We start from the raw sequence: 18,614 nt of genomic DNA, 5'->3' as shown, positions 1-18,614 counted from the left end.
TTTTTGACCGACCTGACCATTAATGTTATGTCAATAGGGAAAAGTTCATGTGTACATATAGATGGTGTCATATTGGCTACTGATCCTGTATTTCTTATGATCTATTTCTTTGTTTTTAACAATTTTAAAAAATTTTTTTATTTTAGGAACACAATTGTGTATATTCATAAAGGTCTGTGCCTAAAGTCATAAATAATATAGAAAAGCAACTAACAGAAAATTAGAAATAGATATATATACAACACTGTAAATTTTCATTCTCTGCTTTATGTCAGTCTAGTTTGCCTTATGGTGAAATAATCCACAATTAAACTTTACTGCAATATAAATGTTAGCAAAATGGACTGTCGTAGTCAATCAGTGTTTAGAAAAAATTAATCAAATCCAATTCCTTTCTGTAATGAACTTCTTCATGCACTGCTAGCTCATGCATCAACTCTACGTGAGGTTGGGCAGGTAATTTGGAGAAGCCCATGGCTAGTTAGAGGAATCTTCTCACTCTGTGCTGGAAAGATTTGAAGTTAAGAATCAGGTACAATATTAACTAAGGGAGAAATCCATACATTTGGTAATTTCTGGAAAAGTTCATATATGTAGTATCTGATCTGATTTTAATGGCATTACAGCATAAAATACTTGTATGTCAATGAAAATTAGCATACTAAAAATCATCTTTAAGGACCTTTTGAAAGCTCCGTGTAAACATTTTGTACACCAGAACAAGGCTTGGTCAGCCCAATCCCTTCAATTATCCATGTGGGAAAGTGTTAAGAAACAAGCTTTATATGCTAAGCCTGAATCTGCTCCTTACAAAGTATGTAACCTTAGGCAAGCCTTTAACATCTCAGTGCCTCAAGTTCCATCATTTCTAAAGTGTGGAGTAACACTGCACACAGTAGGCTTTTTTTGAGAAGATCAAACAACTACTCACACATAGACATACAAATAGGCAAAGTACACATTGACAGATATATACTGCATTCATATAAGAGGTAAAATTCATGTGTTTAATACAAGAAAGCAATGAATTCTAAGTTGTTCTCAAGGAATTCCCTTAGGCCTTCTGTCTATTTACCTTGCTGGACCAATTTTCCAAGTTTCCTTCCTTGTCTGCTGCAGATTCCAGGCTCTGAGCTTGTTTTCCTATCCTTTTTGAAAGCTTTTCTGGTTTGAAGCTGCCACCATTCTGAACTGGAGGAATGAACTTTCCTTGGACTCTCTTGACAGCCAAGGGTATCAATAAAGTACAAAAATAATCTCCTTCAGTTCGCCCAAGCACCCTTGGAGGGCCTTTACTTTACTGCTTAAAAGTTTGGAGGAAACAGACTGAGAATAACAAAGGGAGGTAAAGTCGGAGAAATTGCAAACTGTAAGTCATTTCTCAAAATCCATTTAGATAGCCACCTGTTAAAAGAGGGTAGTTTTTGCATTTCTGAAACCAATTTACATAGAATTCAGTCTTTGGCCAACATCATCCACTCCCTGGACACATACACACACATTATATCTCAATTTTCACAAACCTTTAAGTGAAATTTAACAAACCCTATATTTAGAAGACAAGAAGCAAATTGCTTCTTGGCAGGAAAGCTATGGCAAACCTGCTGCTACTAAGTCTCTTCAGTCGTGTCCGACTCTGTGCGACCCCATAGACAGCAGCCCACCAGGCTCCTCTGTCCCTGGGATTCTCCAGGCAAGAATACTGGAGTGGCTTGCCATTTCCTTCTCCAATGGCAAACCTAGACAGCATATTAAAAAGTAGAGACATCCCTTTTCTGACAAAGGTCTGTATAGTCAAGGCTATGATTTTTCCAGTAGTCACGTACAGCTGTGAGAACTGGACCATAAAGAAGGGTGAGTGCCAAAGAATTGATGCTTTCAAACTGTGGTGCTGGAGAAGAGTTGAGAGTCCCTTGGACAGCAGGGAGATCAAACCAGTCAGCCTTAAAGGAAATCAACCATGAATACTCATTGGAAGGACTGATGCTGAAGCTGAAGTTCCAATACTTTGACCACCTGATGCAAAGAGACAACACATTGGAAAAGGCTCTGATGCTGGGAAAGATTGAGGTCAGAAGGAGAAAAGGGTGACAGAGGATGAGATGGTTGAATGGCATCACCAATGTGATGGACAGGAACTTGGGCAAACTCCGGGAGATGCTGAGGGACAGGGAAGCTTGACGTGCTCAGTCGCCAGTCAGACACGACTTGGCGACTGACCAACAGCAATAATTTATTACCATAGTAGTAATAATAGAATTACTTGAGCCTTTGTTACTACTATATAATTGTTGCAGATATTATTTAATGCTTATTGTGTGTGTGTGTGTTCTGTCTCTTGTCTGAGTCTTTACAAACCCACGGATTGTAGCCCATCAGGCTCCTCTGTCCACAGAATTTTCCAGGCAGGAATACTGGAGCTGGCTTCCATTTCCTACTCCAGAGGATCTTCACAACCCAGGAATCGAACTTGCGTCTTTTGTATCTCCTGAATTGGCAAGTGGATTCTTTACCACTGCGCCACCTGGGAAGCCCATTGCTCACTGCTACATAGAAATTAAGGCAACTACTAGACCACTGTAGATTTTACTATTGATGTTCTAATAGAATATATGTGCATTTGTATATCAACTCTGGGTTTTTGATGTCTCTATTACCACGTGGGCTTCGCTAGTGGTGCAGCGTAAAGAATCCACTTGCAATGAGGGAGACCTGGGTTCAGTCCTCGGTTGAGAAGATTCCCTGGAGAAGGGAAAAGTTACCCACTTTAGTATTATGGCCTGGAGAATTCCATGGACTGTACAGTCCATGGGATCACAAAGAGTTGGACATTACTGAGTGACTTTCACTTTCATATTACCATATAACTGGCCTCCTTTGTAATTCTAAGGATTTTCTTTATGATTATAAAACAGTATATATTTAGTTATTATTTCATCTAAATCCCACATTATTTTGGCTGAAATTCTGACTTTGTTTGCTTCAGATGTGATATGCTGATATGTTAGCTATGATATGATGGTGACAGTAAATTCCACATGTAAAAATGATACTGAACTCCAGTTTAACAATGGGATTTGAAGCTAGGAATTTTAAAAATAAATGATAAAAAGATAACTTCATTAAAACCTCACATTTAATCTTTGGAAACTATTTTCTAGGGAAAAGGAGAGGTATATGCAAATCTGTGAAGTAATGAGCTCTGCTACAATTAATTTCTGGAGTCTAAGAGGCTGAATACATAATCTATGGCCTGAACACAAAGACACAGCTCGTGGAATTTGCTAACTTAACTTCCCACTTTTGGAGGCATCCTGCTGTACTATTGACAAGAAATATGAGTTTTGTCAGACAGCCATCTGGGCTGGACTTGCCTTACCGTGTGCTTAGGTGTCCTGCTTCCCAAATCCACACAAATAAAGTGATTTCCTTTTGTTTTGAGCCCATAATGACAGCTGTATGTTGTCACCATGCTTTTTAGAAACAAATCTCTAAGCTTTTTAAAGAAATCAGAGGATCCCAAAATGATGATTTCCTATTATGTTGCAAAATTGCTTCAAAGCATTATTAATACTCTTTATGTCCAAACCATGGCTGGTAAGTAAGCTTTAGAAGGAATTTGCTCACAGTTACTGCAACAAGATGAAAATTTACTGTTTCTCTCTTAAAGTGAAAGAAAGAAAGTGAAGTCACTCAGTTGTGTCTGACGCTTTGTGACTCCATGGACTGTAGCCTGCCAAGCGCCTTTGGCCACGAGATTTTCCAGGCAAGAATACTGGAGTGGGTTGCCATTTCCTTCTACAGGGGATCTTCCTGACTCAGGGATCAAACTCAGGTCTCCTGCATCTTAGTCACCAGGGAATTCCCATTTCTCTCGTAAGGAGCTTGCTAATGTAACATCAAAATTATGCATATAAAACAGTATATGCCACTTTGCAGAATACAAAATGTTTGTTTATTCATTTTACTTAGGAAACCTTTCACCTGTAGATCTCAAGGTTCTCATTTAAAAACCAATCTGACTACCTGTAAATTTGGCCCAAATCCAGAAAGTTCTAAGAAGACAAAGCCAACAATATAGTCATCTCAGTGAACAACACGGAGTGCCTCAGATGGCCACAACTCCAGAACTCATGCCAGGTGAAAAACTAAAGGGAAACATAATCTCAGTTCACTGGGATAGTAATTACCTTCCACAGAAAGCATCTTTCAAACCCATACGATTTATAATCACTTAGAAACACTTAGGAAAATCAGATAGAGGAATATACTTCAGCACTGTGTACTGATGAATTAATCCTACACAAATAAAGTCTGTCTTGTGGAAGGTGAGCTCTACCCCCTGGCATGCCCAGCCTGGTATCAATAAAACTATCTATTTGTTGGGGCCTTTGACCACCAGAGAACCTAACACTGATTTCTTATGGTGGCTCTGAGTCATGCTAATCAGTTTTGACCTCCAGACTAACTAAAAATAAAGGCATTAGCCTGACATCGGGAAGGTTTGGAGACAAAAGATTAGACCAAAGTGGGCAGTCTGTGGTTGAGCCCCAGTAAAAGCTCTGGACACCAGCAGCTGGAGTGAGCCTCTCTGGTTGGCAGTGCTCCCTGCATGTTGTTACACATCACAGCCAGGAGGAGGCAGTGCTGTGCAGAACTTCACAAGGAGGGGATGACCAGAAGCTCTGTGTGGAGGCCTCCTGTGTGTGTGTGCTTAGATGCTCAGTCGCATGCAGCTCCTTGTGACCCCATGGACTATAGCCTGCCAGGTTCCTCTGTCAATGGGGGGTTCTCTAGGCGAGAATACTGGAGTGGGTTGCCATGCCCTCCTCCAGGGGATATTCCCAACCCAGGGATCGAACCTAGGTCTCCCAACATTGCAGGCAGGTTCTTTAACATCTGAGCCACCAGGGAAGCCCTCCTAGACTCTGTTTAATGTAACATTCTTTGGATAATTTTGTCCTGTACACCGTCCCTGTATAATCTTTGTGAGTACAGTGGCTTTCAATGATTCCTGTGACTCCTTGTAGCAAATTATCAAACCTGAGTGTGGCCATGGGAATCCTGGAATTTGCAGCCAGCTGGTCCTAAGTGAAGGTGGCACTGGAGACCCTGAATTTGCAGCTAGTGTCTGAAGTAAAGGTTCTTGTGAGGACTATTTCCTATAACTGTACAGTTTGCTTAACTCTGCATAGTGATTAAGAAAGAATCTGTGAAAATTTAGGATTTTATACAGTTGTTAACATTTAGCTTACTAGAGCCACAGCTTGTAATTCCAATTTAAAAGCAGCACTTGAGTTGACTTTTGACTTACGATAACACCTTACTAAATTTATTAGTTACTGACTCAGTTCAGTTCAGTCACTCAGTCGTGTCCAACTCTTTGCGACCCCATGAACCGCAGCACGCCAGGCCTCCCTGTCCATCACCATCTCCCAGAGTCCACCCAAACCCATGTCCATCGAGTCGGTGATGCCATCCAGCCATCTCATCCTGTGTTGTCCCCTTCACCTCCTGCCCTCGGTCTTTCCCAGTATCAGGGTCTTTTCAAATGAGTCAGCTCTTTGCATCAGGTGGCCAAAGTATTGGAGTTTCAGTTTCAACATCAGTCCTTCCAGTGAACACCCAGGACTGATCTCCTTTAGAATGGATTGGTTGTATCTCCTTACACTCCAAGGGACTCTCAAGGGTCTTCTCCAACACCACAGTTCAAAAGCATCAATTCTTTGGCGCTCAGCTTTCTTCACAGTCCAACTCTCACATCCATACATGACCACTGGTAAAACTATTGCCTTGACTAGATGGACCTTTGTTGGCAAAGTAACGTCTCTGCTTTTGAATATGCTATCCAGGTTGGTCATAACTTTCCTTCCAAGGAGTAAGCGTCTTTTAATTTCATGGCTGCAGTCACCATCTGTAGTGATTTTGGAGCCCAGAAAAATAAAGTCTGACACTGTTTCCCCATCTATTTGCCATCAAGTGATGGGACCAGATGCCATGATCTTCGTTTTCTGAATGTTGAGCTTTAAGCCAACTTTTTCAACTTCCTCTTTCACTTTCATCAAGAGGCTTTTTAGTTCTTCTTCACTTTCTGCCATAAGGGTGGTGTCATCTGCATATCTGAGGTTATTGATATTTCTCCCGGCAATCTTGATTCCAGCTTGTGCTTCTTCCAGCCCAGCGTTTCTCATGATGTACTCTGCATAGAAGTTAAATAAGCAGGGTGGCAATATACAGCCTTGACGTACTCCTTTTCCTATTTGGAACCAGTCTGTTGTTCCATGTCCAGTTCTAACTGTTGCTTCCTGACCTGCATACAGGTTTCTCAAGAAGCAGGTCAGATGGTCTGGTACTCCCATCTCTTGAAGAATTTTCCACAGTTTATTGTGATCCACACAGTCAAAGTCTTTGGCATAGTCAATAAAGCAGAAATAGAGTTTTCTGAAACTCTCGCTTTTTCTATGATCCAGCAGATGTTGGCAATTTGATCTCTGGTTCCTCTGCCTTTTCTAAAACCAGCTTGAAGATCTGGAAGTTCAAGGTTCACATATTGCTAAAGCCTGGCTTGGAAAATTTTAAGCATTACTTTACCAGCATGTGAGATGAGTGAAATTGTGAGGTAATTTGAGCATTCTCTGGCATTGCCTTTCTTTGGGATTGGAATGAAAACTGACCTTTTCCAGTCCTGTGGCCACTGCTGAGTTTTCCAAATTTGCTGGCATATTGAGTGCAGCACTTTCATAGCATCATCTTTCAGGATTTGAAATAGCTCAACTGGAATTTCATCACCTCCACTAGCTTTGTTCGTAGTGATGCTTCCTAAGGCCCACTTGACTTCACGTTCCAGGATGTCTGGCTCTAGGTGAGTGATCACACCATCATGATTATCTGGGTCATGAAGATCTTTTTTGTACAGTTCTTCTGTGTACTCTTGCCACTTCTTTTAATATCTTCTGCTTCTATTAGGTCCCTAACATTTCTGTCCTATATTGAGCCCATCTTTGCATGAAGTTATTGACTACTTAACATTAAATCTGCCACATTTTTAACTTTAATATATTAGTTATGAAAGTTATTTAAATACTAAGAAGATTTTGTGTGAGTCAGATATTAAAGTACTTAAAAATTACAGAAAATGATTAAGTTTATGAATGCAGTTTAAATTATTTCAGAATATGGGTATACAGTTTGTAAAAGGCCCCCAAATTCACTTAAATATGCCTTAAAATTGGCTACAAAAATTTTGCAGAAGTACAATAAATTTCTGAACTGAACTTAAAATCTCAAGGACCTAGGTTTTGAATATGCAAATTTAATAAATTGCTTAGAATGTAAAAAACATTACGAGTATTTTCTGTTCTTTTAAGTCTATTAATGGATATTATAAGGCAATTTCTAAATTTAGAAAGGGACTAGCTAAGTGGTTATTGACTACTAATAAAGTAGGGACAGGACTAATGCAGGAAATATTGAGAAAGTTATACATTCCTAAGTCTAATCTATTGCTATCCTCTTAAATCTTTATCTACATTTGGGAAAACAATATTTGGGGTCCTTTCCTGAAAAAATAGTAACTAAGTTGTGAAAGAAAATTAGATTTTTAGTTGGTTGACTTATCTCTTGGCCTGACTACTGCTCTGTTGGATTATGCAGAACTGGTGAAGCCCAAGAAAGTTAGAAGGGCACAGATTATCAATTAAAATTATTTTGGCTACAAAAAATCCAATCCAACTGGACTAAGCATGAAAGTAATTTAGGGGCTCATGTAACTGAAACTCCCAGGCACAGCTGGAATCAAAGGCTCACACAATGACATCAGGACCCATCTCTCAGTTCTTTTCTCTGGGTCAACTTTACCTATACATTATGAAGGTTGGGCCTGCATCCTTCCATGTTTAAAACCAGCAGAGGATAACATGCCTCTCCAGGATTATCCAAATGGCATCTCATTGGATCATGTCCCCGTTCCTCCCTCAACCAATCACTCTGCTGCTCTTGCTCTTAAGTTGCTTTAGTCGTGTCCGACTCTGTGAGACCCTATAGACAGCAGCCCACCAGGCTCTGCCGTCCCTGGGATCCTCCAGGCAAGAACGCTGGAGTGGGTTGCCATTGCTTTCTCAAATGTGTGAAAGTGAAAAGTGGAAGTGAAGTCGCTCAGTCGTGTCCAACTCTTCAGGACCCCATGGACTGCAGCCCACCAGGCTCCTCCGTCCATAGGATTTTCCAGACAAGAGTACTGGAGTGGGTTGCTATTGCCTTCTGAACTAATCACTCTACATGGGTATAAATCTTACCCTCATCTTTGGAGCCAGAGGAGAGTGAGATCAGGAACTGTGCAGGAAATAAGTAACTGCCCCCGCCACTAGAGAACATTCACCTAGGAGAAAGATGAGTAGATGCTGGATGCAAGTCACTTGTAACACAGAATGTTTACAAATCCAATAATTCTACTTGCAAAATGTTTCTCTGGTGGAATCTTTTTTTATTATTATTAAGCATGTAAGAAATCAAGGAGCTTGAGCAAGGGTTAGGGGAAAAGTTCATTTCTTTATGGGATTAAATAATGGTGAAGCCAATAGAATCAAAGCAAAAATAATGTTAATTTCTACTTCTGTCTCCACCAGGAAGCTCTGTGACAAGACAAGCTACTTAGCCTTGCTGTTTTATGGCTTCCTTACCTGTCAGATGAAACTACCACATTCCAGGTTTTAAAGGTGATATGAGAATTGAAAGAGATCATCTGAAAGTCAAGACACAAAAGATGTTATTTTATTTTTATTTTTGGCTACACTGGGTATTTGTTGCTATATGAGGGCTTTCTCTAGTTGTGGCAAGTGGAGGCTACTCTTTGTTGAGGTGCATGGGCTTATTGTGAAGGCTTCTCCTATTGCAGAACACAGGCTCCAGGCACATGAGCTCAGTAGTTGTGGCACAAGGGCTCGGCTACCCTGTGGCATGTGGGATCTTTCCAAACCAGGGATGGAACTCATGTCCTCTGCATTGGCAGGTGGATTCTTTACCACTGGACCAGCAGGGAAGTCAGATGTTATTTTAAAATTACAAAAGTTCTATACAAATATAAACTATTAGTAGTAGCAATAGTATTGATAGTACCATTGTTTTAGGTACTGTACTAATTGAAGTTGTGAGATGCAGACAAAAGAAGCTGTTCTGAACCATTCAAGTAGAAAAGAAATTTAATAGAGGGATTCAGATAGCTTACAGACTTCTGAAGAATCAGGCTTAAAGGCTATATAACTAGGAGTGGGACAAAATGACTCTAGAGGACACTAGGCCTGCATGCAGGGCACAGGCTCTGTATTTTGTCTTTCCAACATCAGGTGCTGGAACCTAGGCTGCATGCTGCTGCTGCTTCTGAAACTGAGCATCTACCTACAATCAAATTCATCATCAGACTTGAATCCCCCTTGCACTACCTTCTTCACACCACTCTCTACCAATCAGAGACCTCATATTTTAATGTGTGTCTGGCAGAGTCAAGGTCACACATCTGTACCTTAGCTGCCAGGGAGCCTGGAAAAACATGTTTATGGCCTTCATCTTAGGAAGCAGGATTCATAATGTAAGAAATTCACTATAGGAAAGGGCTCAGGACATTCCAAAGGCACATAAATATCTACTATATGCATAACATTGTTTTAAGTCTTAAAAAACATTAAAACATTTAATGTCAGTGTGCAGATGCAACCTACAGAACTATAGTCATAGCAGAACATATACATCCTCGAGCTACAAGTCTTGTTACATTTAGCTTTCTGCATCTTCTTTATGGAAACTTTTAAGCCAAATTTTTGCCTCATTGTGTTTTTTAAAATCATTTTTTGCTCAAATGAACATCTCTAGAGTTTATAAATATGTCAATCAACTTGAGTGTTTTTCAGAAACTCAAACTCACCTGCCAATGAACTGGTAGAAGTTACTCATTCAACTATATCCAAGATAGAGACTCATCTTGCAGACCAAATGTCAGAGATTTTTTTCCAGGAGTCTCCCAGAACATCACTATATGGAAATCCTGCAGAGATGTTTTGGAGTTTGAACAATATTTGACTTACAGTTCCATGACAAGTAGAATTTATTCCTGTTTTTCCAAACTGTGTTCTTGTAAATCTTATTTTTTTATTTTTAAAATTCTACTGGAGTAGAGTTGCTTGACAAGGTATGTCAGTTTCTGTTGTACAGCAAAGTGAGTCAGTTATATGTAGGCATATGTCCCCTCTGCTTTAGACTTCCTGCCCGTTTATACCACCACAGAGCCTTGAGTAGAGCTCTCTCTGCTATACAGTAGGTTCTCATCAGTTATCTGTTTTATGCATAGTAGTTTACATATGTCAGTACCAATCTCCCAGTTCATCCCACCCCTCCCTACCCTCCTTAGGAACCATAAGTTTGTTTTCTTCACAAATCTTTAAACTTTCTACTCACAATAGACACATGAAAAACAGAATGGGAATTCTGAACATCTATTATCTCTTCTGTTGTGACATGTGATACCTTTAGTTGTTAAGGAGTTTTCTTGCACAGCTGACAATGACGACTAGGTTTAAGAGAGCAGTAATTTAACTTTTGTTGTCCATTCCCCTGAAAAACTGAGAGAAGATAGGAAAAGAAAAAAATCAAAAATAGAATGTCTTAGGTGAATTTTTCTTGATCTGGGTGATAGCGTGAGTGTTATAACTCAATTTTGTCTCAGCTATTACATTCTGGTCAAATTTTTGTATGCATAACAAAAATGTAGATACTACATAAAAATTTCAGATTTTTGCATCTGAGTGTGTATGTATGTGTGTGAGCGCACATGTGTGTGAGCAAAGGGAGTGGTAAATGAGAGTTTGCTTAGGCTGAGCTTCAAGGAATGTCTGTGCCTTGCCAGGAAGAGTGCAATGTATAAAATTTTAATTTCAAATCTGTTCATTTATTTTTACTCCCATTTGTTATCATTAATCCCATTTTGGCATTATTAATACCAAAACAGTCTCTTGGAGGAAACATTTAAAGAAAAGCTGGCTTATATCTATAAATTATTTAAAACTTTTATATGATAAATATAAAAAGTGAAAATACTAGCAATATATTTCTTTTTAAATAATATGATTTTTAGTAGAGTTTATATAACATGTCTACATTTCCTGTGTTTCATAATCACTTAATTTTACTAACTGACTAAATGCAAAAACCCTGCCATCCAGCATGCTCTGTTAGCCAGCATTTCCAGCCCAGCCTTGTGGCAGATGTTGCAGGAGAGGTTACTGAACCAAAAATACGGTTTGGGGGGTTTAGGCGGAAAAAGGTAAAAAGCACAAAGGGATACAATTTTCCCTTTAAGATTGATCATCAGTAAATCAAGAGAAAGATGAATAGTGCTGAATGTGAGAATAAGAGTGACAGAAGGAGTGTGTAAGACTGCAGAAATCCCAGAAGGAGTGTGTAAGACTGCAGAGATCCCAACACAGAGGTGAGAACTAGGAACTAGGGCTAAAGGAGACGAGGAAAATGTGAAGGAGGGTGGAAGGCAAAAATAGCAATAACAGTTTAAGTTACATTTATTAAGCACTTACTATTGTAAATACTATGTTGAAAAGTGAAAGTGATAGTCACTCAGTTGTGTCCGACTCTTTGTGACCCCATGGACTGTAGCCTGCCAGGGTCCTCTGTCCATGGGATTCTCCAAGTAAGAATACTAAAGTGGGCAGAAGATCTTCCTGACTCAAGGATCAAATTCAGGTCACCTGCATCACAGGCAGATTCTTCACTGTCTGAGCTACCAGGGAAGTCCTATTAAATACTATGGATGCTTTAATTTACTCTCAACAACAATGAAAGAATGATAACACTCCTAGAATGACTATTATTCCTAGGAAGACGATATTACTCCCAGAGGAAGAAATTGGGAGGAAGGCAGGAGCACAGGTAACTCTCTAGTAAAAAATATCATGAAGAGTGACAGCATCAAGATTTATATTCAGGGCTTTTTATTTATGCTCAAGACCTTTCCATATTTGGCTTCTTTTGACTCAATCACTTTGAAAATTGATTCCTCACTAAGTGTGTTTAATAATTCTTTATTAGCTTGAATATGCACTTAGCAATAATTACCTATAAGTCAAATTTTAATATTCTAGCTCTAAAGGGGGAATAAAAGGATATTAGCAAGCAGGAAGTACAGTACCAGCTCATATTCCATCAATCTGCCTTTTACTTATGATGGTTTTCACATGCAGATGCAATGCCTTGATCAATAACTACAAAAGTTGACTAACTGTTGTTTACTAAATCAAATCCTGCTTTAAGCTAATGTCTAAAACCAAAGCAGGAATTACGTGAGTTGGGTTATATAAAAACTGGTATACATCAGGTCATTTCCAGGAAGAGCTTTCCTGGGCCAAAAGGATGTTTTCCCCTTAGCCAGAAAGCATGACGTATGAGGGCTTCCCTGGTGGCTCAGACAATAAACAATCTGCGTGCAATGCAGGAGACCCAGGTTCAATCCCTGGGTGGGGGACGATCCCCTGGAGAAGAAAATGGCAACCCACTCCAGTATTCTTGGCTGGGAAACCCCACAGACAGAGGAGCCTGTCAGGCTACAGTCCATGGGATCGAAAAGGGTTAGACATGACTTAATGACTAAATGATGATAATATGAACAACTGAATCAATTTTAATATTGTAACCTGTTAAGAAAAAAATGGATACCAGTTCATTGGAGGGGCCCAATGTACACCCTGAACATAAAGTGTTTTAAACTATCAAGAATATATACCTGTGTCTTTGGTTAAAGATGGCTAAATTTTTTTTTCTTTTTTTTTTTTTTTTAATTTTTTAAATTCTTTTATTTTTGGTAGCTTCGCCCCATTGGCTCCTCAGCCAAGCACATACACCAAATGTCTGAACCTGCGGTTCCTCTCGTACTGAGCAGGATTACCATGGCAACAACACATCATCAGTAGGAAGATGGCTAAATTGACTAATCCCACACGCTTCTCTTTCCTTCCAAACTCTAATTGAAATAAAAATAAATAGACATTAGGTAGAAACAAGAAGAGATTATTTTGATAGGCAAAAAATTTTTTATGAAATTGTTGGAAATTGGAATCAATAAGAGAGTGAGTGTTTAAAATACATGCATATGTTTGTGCACACACACACACACAAACACACACAAAACCCAAAACAGGTAGAGAGGACTACTACAAAGGTGAAAGCCATGTATTCCTAGAATCTCATGCAAAACCCCAGAGAAGTTCCCCAGTATTCCATAGGAAGTCATCCAACAGCAGGGGCTGTCCAAAGACAAAATAATCAAGGTAATTAATTCAAAGACTACAGAAATGCTGAACTGGTGTGCCCTACTGCTTCTCATTATTCCCCATAAAGCCATATACCTGAGTAATTCACCCCTATCCCCCAAACAGAAGGCCCTTTTTCAAGAAGTGTTGGTGAGATGGGAGAACAGAGCAGAGCCCAAGATAACTCCAGATGTCTGCCATGGAGAAAAATAAAAAGCAGTATCTCTTTCCAAAACTGAAATAAATAAACATGAAATAAGTCCATTTACAGAACAAAATCCAACTGATGAAATCTTAAGTAGCTGTCCTTCCAAGATTCAATTGAACTAACCCAAGACCAGAACTCAGCCTTTGTTACAGTCCTGAAATGCCTGCTATCTCACAAAATATTAGTGAGAAACATCAGCTTTTATCAATTATTTTATGGGAAGGTTGAGAAAACATACATCACCTATTACATAGGAATAATTTATTAAGTATCACACATTATAATCACATACATTTAACTGTTCTTCCTAAAGACATCTACCCTTCATTTCCTTTCCCTCTTTTCTGCCTGCAAGAATATCAAATTTTATCTTCCTCTTCATTATGTCTATGCCCTCCAAGGTCCTTGCTGATTCCAACACATACTTCCTACTTTCTGCTGAAGTAATTGTACTGGTGAAATATGTTTTAGTTCAAGCACCAACCACACAAAGTGTTTCCAAGTTTGCATAACCCTATAATTAGTTATATTTCTACCTGCAAATCCTTTTCTAATACTTTTTGTCCTATATATTATTTAATTGAATCATTTCCCTTAGGATCACTACTAACTGTCACTCTTATGTAAGTCTTCCCATTATTTATTTAGTTCCCCATAAAATGAGTCCACATTTGCCTTTCCAACATCTGTCTCTTCCCATTACCACATAGGCTAATTTTTTTCAAATGTTCCATGCATTCTTTATCCTATAAGACTCTTGTACAAAAGGAAATGTAATTCAAATCGGGTCCCCATATGGAAAGAATAAAGTGAATCTTTGGGGATCTGTATGATTAAATCTGTAAATCTTCTCTATGGTCCAATTGACATGTACCATCATAAGATGCCTTCCATCTCACCTATCATGCAGTTGTACATTAAGAAGAAAAGCATTTGAAAGATTTTCCAGAATTTCAAGAAAGTTGCCTATATGACATCCAATGTAACAAATAAGTCAATAATAACAATATAGCTTAATTAGAACTTTTCAGAATGGCAGCTAGAAAAGTTAATTTCCTTGAGAGGTCAAATGGCATATTCAATGGCTTGAAATTTCCAAACCAGCCTCTGCAATTCCTCTATCCTGATAAAGCACGAAACCTAATTTATTTGTCTTGGCTAATTAAATTCTACCTAGAGTGCCACCACTGCTGCTTTTCTGTAAGTTAGAGATGTTAATTACATGAGAATATTCAGTGTTATCATGGTGCTGCTGCTGCTAAGTCACTTCAGTCGTGTCCAACTCTGTGCGACCCCATAGACGGCAGCCCACCAGGCTCCCCCGTCCCTGGGATTCTCCAGGCAAGAACACTGGAGTGGGTTGCCATTGCCTTCTCCAATGTGCGAAAATGAAGTTGCTCAGTCATGTCCGACTCTTCCCGACCCCATGGACTGCAGCCCACCAGGCTCCTCCACCCATGGGATTTTCCAGGCAAGAGTATTGGAGTGGGTTGCCATTGCCTTCTCCGGTTATCATGCTAGGAAAGTTGATTACCACAGCCATGTTTTTAAAGGCTTGGCCCAAAGTACTTTCTAACTGTTCTGCTGGAATGTCAATGAATCCTGTATATTCAAACACAGAACAGTTACCTAATCACCTTCCATCCCCTAGTTTGTATCTGATAGCTCTAGTTTTCATATACTATATATCATTTTGAAAAACATGTGAAGTCTAAAACATCAGAATTATACATTTTAAAAAAAGTACAGAAAAACCATGAGCAAGAGGAAAATAAATTTTAATTGATAATGAGATTAAGACATAAAAGTAGAACAAAGGGCCATAAAGTAGAATGGCCATAAAGATACATGTATGGCTTATAAATTTAATCTGTTTTCTATTTTTAAATGAAAAGGAGCCCCTGGAAGTGTTTCGAATAGACACTATGTTTCCTACTCAAGATCTCTTCCTGTCTCTTTCTTATTAAAAAAAAAACAAACACATTTTTATTATGGTAGTTATGTAGATTGGGGGTAAATTACGGTTAACCTAAGCTAGCCATGGTCATTTCATCTCCTCTGCAATAGTTGTTCTGCTAGTATTTGTTGTAGCTCGGCACCTAACCTGGTTCTGGCCAATGAAATTGTAGGAGATAACTGGGGGTTCTCTGGAGATGTTCCTTTGCATTTAGCTAGATTTCTCTGAGAAAATTTGGCATATGTTACTCTTTAGGATGTTACTCTTAAGAGGATTTGATTCCCAGTGCTACTACAAACACCTAACAACAATGACATAGGCTAGCCTGATAACAAGCTTGACACTGAAAGTGCACAGCTGAAAAAAAAGAAGTTGTAATTGCTGTGAATATCACTAAGTTGCTAAATAATCACTCTTAAACCAAACTGTCTCCTGACATCTTGTAAACTGAGGTTATATATTTATTGATGCTTTAATTTGGAAGAAGCAAATTTTCACTAGCAATTAACAGAAATTTTTCTAAAAAACATTTTCATGTGCAGTGAACATTGGGATGGACAATATTTCCAAATAGCATTCCTGTATCAAATATAAAAGTAGATTTGATAGTACTTTTAAGTGAATATAGCATCAAAAAGAAACTCCATGAGAGTAAATTATCAGATCTATGCAATCTAGACTATGCTATAGTTTTCTCCTAGCCTGATTTTATTTCACAGTAAATTCTAACCTATCTAGAGGTCTTCCAAAAGAACACATCAGAGGTTAAAATATAGTATTAATATTAGATATTCTGTCAAAGTAGAAGACGGAGGAAGAGTGATAGGGAAGAGAAGAAGGAGAAAGAAAATGCAAAATGGTCAAATACACATAGAAAATTTTAGGATAACAATGTTAAACAACTTCTCAAAGGTTCTTGATGTGCTAATGGGTGTTAAGAATATCTAAGTGATGCATGTAGCATTTCCGATGTTATTCAGACCCTAGACCTCAGAGCATATAGAGGGAATATTTTCCTGTATTCTTATCATACATAATATAAAGAAAATCACATTCTATATAGTCTTTATATATTCTTCCATGTAGATGAAACAATAGGAAACTGAGTAATGAATATACTAAAAATTGCCAAAAATCACCCCAGGCATCACTCCCTTATGCTAGGTTTTTGACCAGTGCACAACCAGCTGTGGGCTTCACTGGTGGCTCAGGGGTAAGGAATCCGCCTGCCAGGCAAGAGACTCAGAGATCGGGGTTCGATCCCTGGGAGGGGACAATCCCTTGGTGGAAGAAATGGCAACCCACTCCAATAATCTTGCCCAGAAAACTCCATGGACAGAGGAGTCTGGCAGGCTACAGTCCATAGGTCACAAAAGAGTCGCACTTGACTGAGGGACTGAGGTACAGCCAGCTGTACCAGACTCTGGTTTCCCACACGCTCCCTCACATGCTGTCTCCTATAGTTCAGTCAGACACTATTTAAGTGAATAGTACAGATACTATCCATTTTATGGATCAGCTCATGAAGTGGATAAAAAAGATCTCAATCATGTTAGAAAGGAGGAAAAAGGAATTATAAACTTTTTTCGACACTCCAGACAAATATGAAAATGAAACAACCCAGCCCAGAGGTCTAGGCAGCCGAGAAGGCGAGCAGAGCTGCAGGCCAGCAGAGCTGCCTGCCACCTGCAGCCTGGACCACAAGGCAAGCCACTGTGCGCGTGCGCAGTGGCAGTGGCCTCTGCGGTGGCCAAGAGCGCTCGCGCCATGGGCGAGCGAGGGAGCCCGGCGCCAGGAGAGGCCCGGCCACAACGACAAGGGGCACCACAAGCAGCTGCGACTGCAGCTGGCCAAAGCCTCTGCGATGAAGGAAGCGACCAGCCTCAATGAACCCGTCTTCACTGAAGACCGAGACCTCTTCTCTGTGGCTTACAAGAACGTGGGCATTGCCTGACTGTCTTCCTGGAGGATCATCAACCAGAAAACCATGGCGGACAGGGAATGAGAAAAACTAAAAAGGGTTAAGGTTTAGCGAGCGAAAATCAACAAGGAGCTGGAAACGGTGTGCAACGCCATGCTGGCTTTTCTGGACAAGTTCCTCATCAGGAACCACAGTGATTTCCAGTGTGAGAGTACAGTCTTCTCCCTGGAGATGAAAGGCGACTCCTGTCGCTACCTGGCAGGGGTGGGTTCCGGTGAGAAGAAAAACGATGTAGTCCCAAACTCTTCACTCTGTGGAAAGGAAGCCTCCGCAATCAGCCAAGAGCACTTGCAGCCCACGCACCCCCATCCGGCTAGGCCAGGCCTCAGCTTCCTGATGTTCTACACAGAGATCCAGAAAGATCACAGGCAAGCCTCTCTCTTAGCCTTTCTCTATGCCGTAACCCAGCTGGACTCACTGAACGAGGATTCCTATAAGGACTACATGCTCGTCATGCTGCTGCTGCAAGACAACCTCACCCTCTGGAGGAGCAACCAACAGGACGAGGAAGCTGGAGAAAACAACGCAGGCACCTCGGTCCTGACCCCACCCTGTCCCGCCGGTCCTGCCTCATCACAATCACTGAGTATCTAGTGCTAAACTTGTCTGTGTGGCAGTATAGCTACTCAGACTACTCACATCTACTCTCTGCTCTCCCAGGAAGCAGTTCTGGACAAATTCACTGTCTGGCATTGCTTTGAGCCTGTGGAAGCTTCCTTTTCCAATTGTGCAGACAGGTGCATTCCCAAGGAGGCCTTTTCAGTACTATGCCTGCTGATCTAAGTGAAATGAAGGTGAAAGCAATGGGGAAGTTAGAAGGGAGAATTAGCGGACACAGGCTATTTAACAGTCAGCTATTTAAATGATTCATTTAAAACAAGCTGGTAATGTTTGTTAAAGCAGTATGTCTGTACATGCAAAAATGAATTCACTGCTCTCTCCTGTTTCTTAAACTGATGGAAAACTGTTCGGGAAGCTGAGACGGAGAGATCCTTTCTTCTTTCCATCTGGTTAATAATAAGCTGCCTCACATGACGATTAAGTTGCACCCTGTTTTCCCTCTTTAAATAATGAGGTGCACAAACCTTCTTTTCAATGCAATACATCTAAAGTTTTGATACCTGTAACTTTTAGGGGTAGGGGGAGGTTACGATTATTTAA

General features: G+C 39.9%; 1 pseudogene; it reads left to right on the top strand.

Moving 5' to 3' along the window:
- Window positions 1–3,590: 3,590 nt before the first annotated feature.
- LOC104992037 lies at window positions 3,591–18,047 on the top strand (annotated as a pseudogene).
- The last annotated feature ends 567 nt before the right edge of the window (window positions 18,048–18,614 follow it).

This window comes from Bison bison, unplaced genomic scaffold, assembly GCF_000754665.1.
Source record: "Bison bison bison isolate TAMUID 2011002044 unplaced genomic scaffold, Bison_UMD1.0 scf7180017864207, whole genome shotgun sequence".
Taxonomy (NCBI): domain Eukaryota; kingdom Metazoa; phylum Chordata; class Mammalia; order Artiodactyla; family Bovidae; genus Bison; species Bison bison.
The sequence above is the reverse complement of the archived record's forward strand: the minus strand, read 5'-3'. Positions and strand labels throughout refer to the sequence as shown.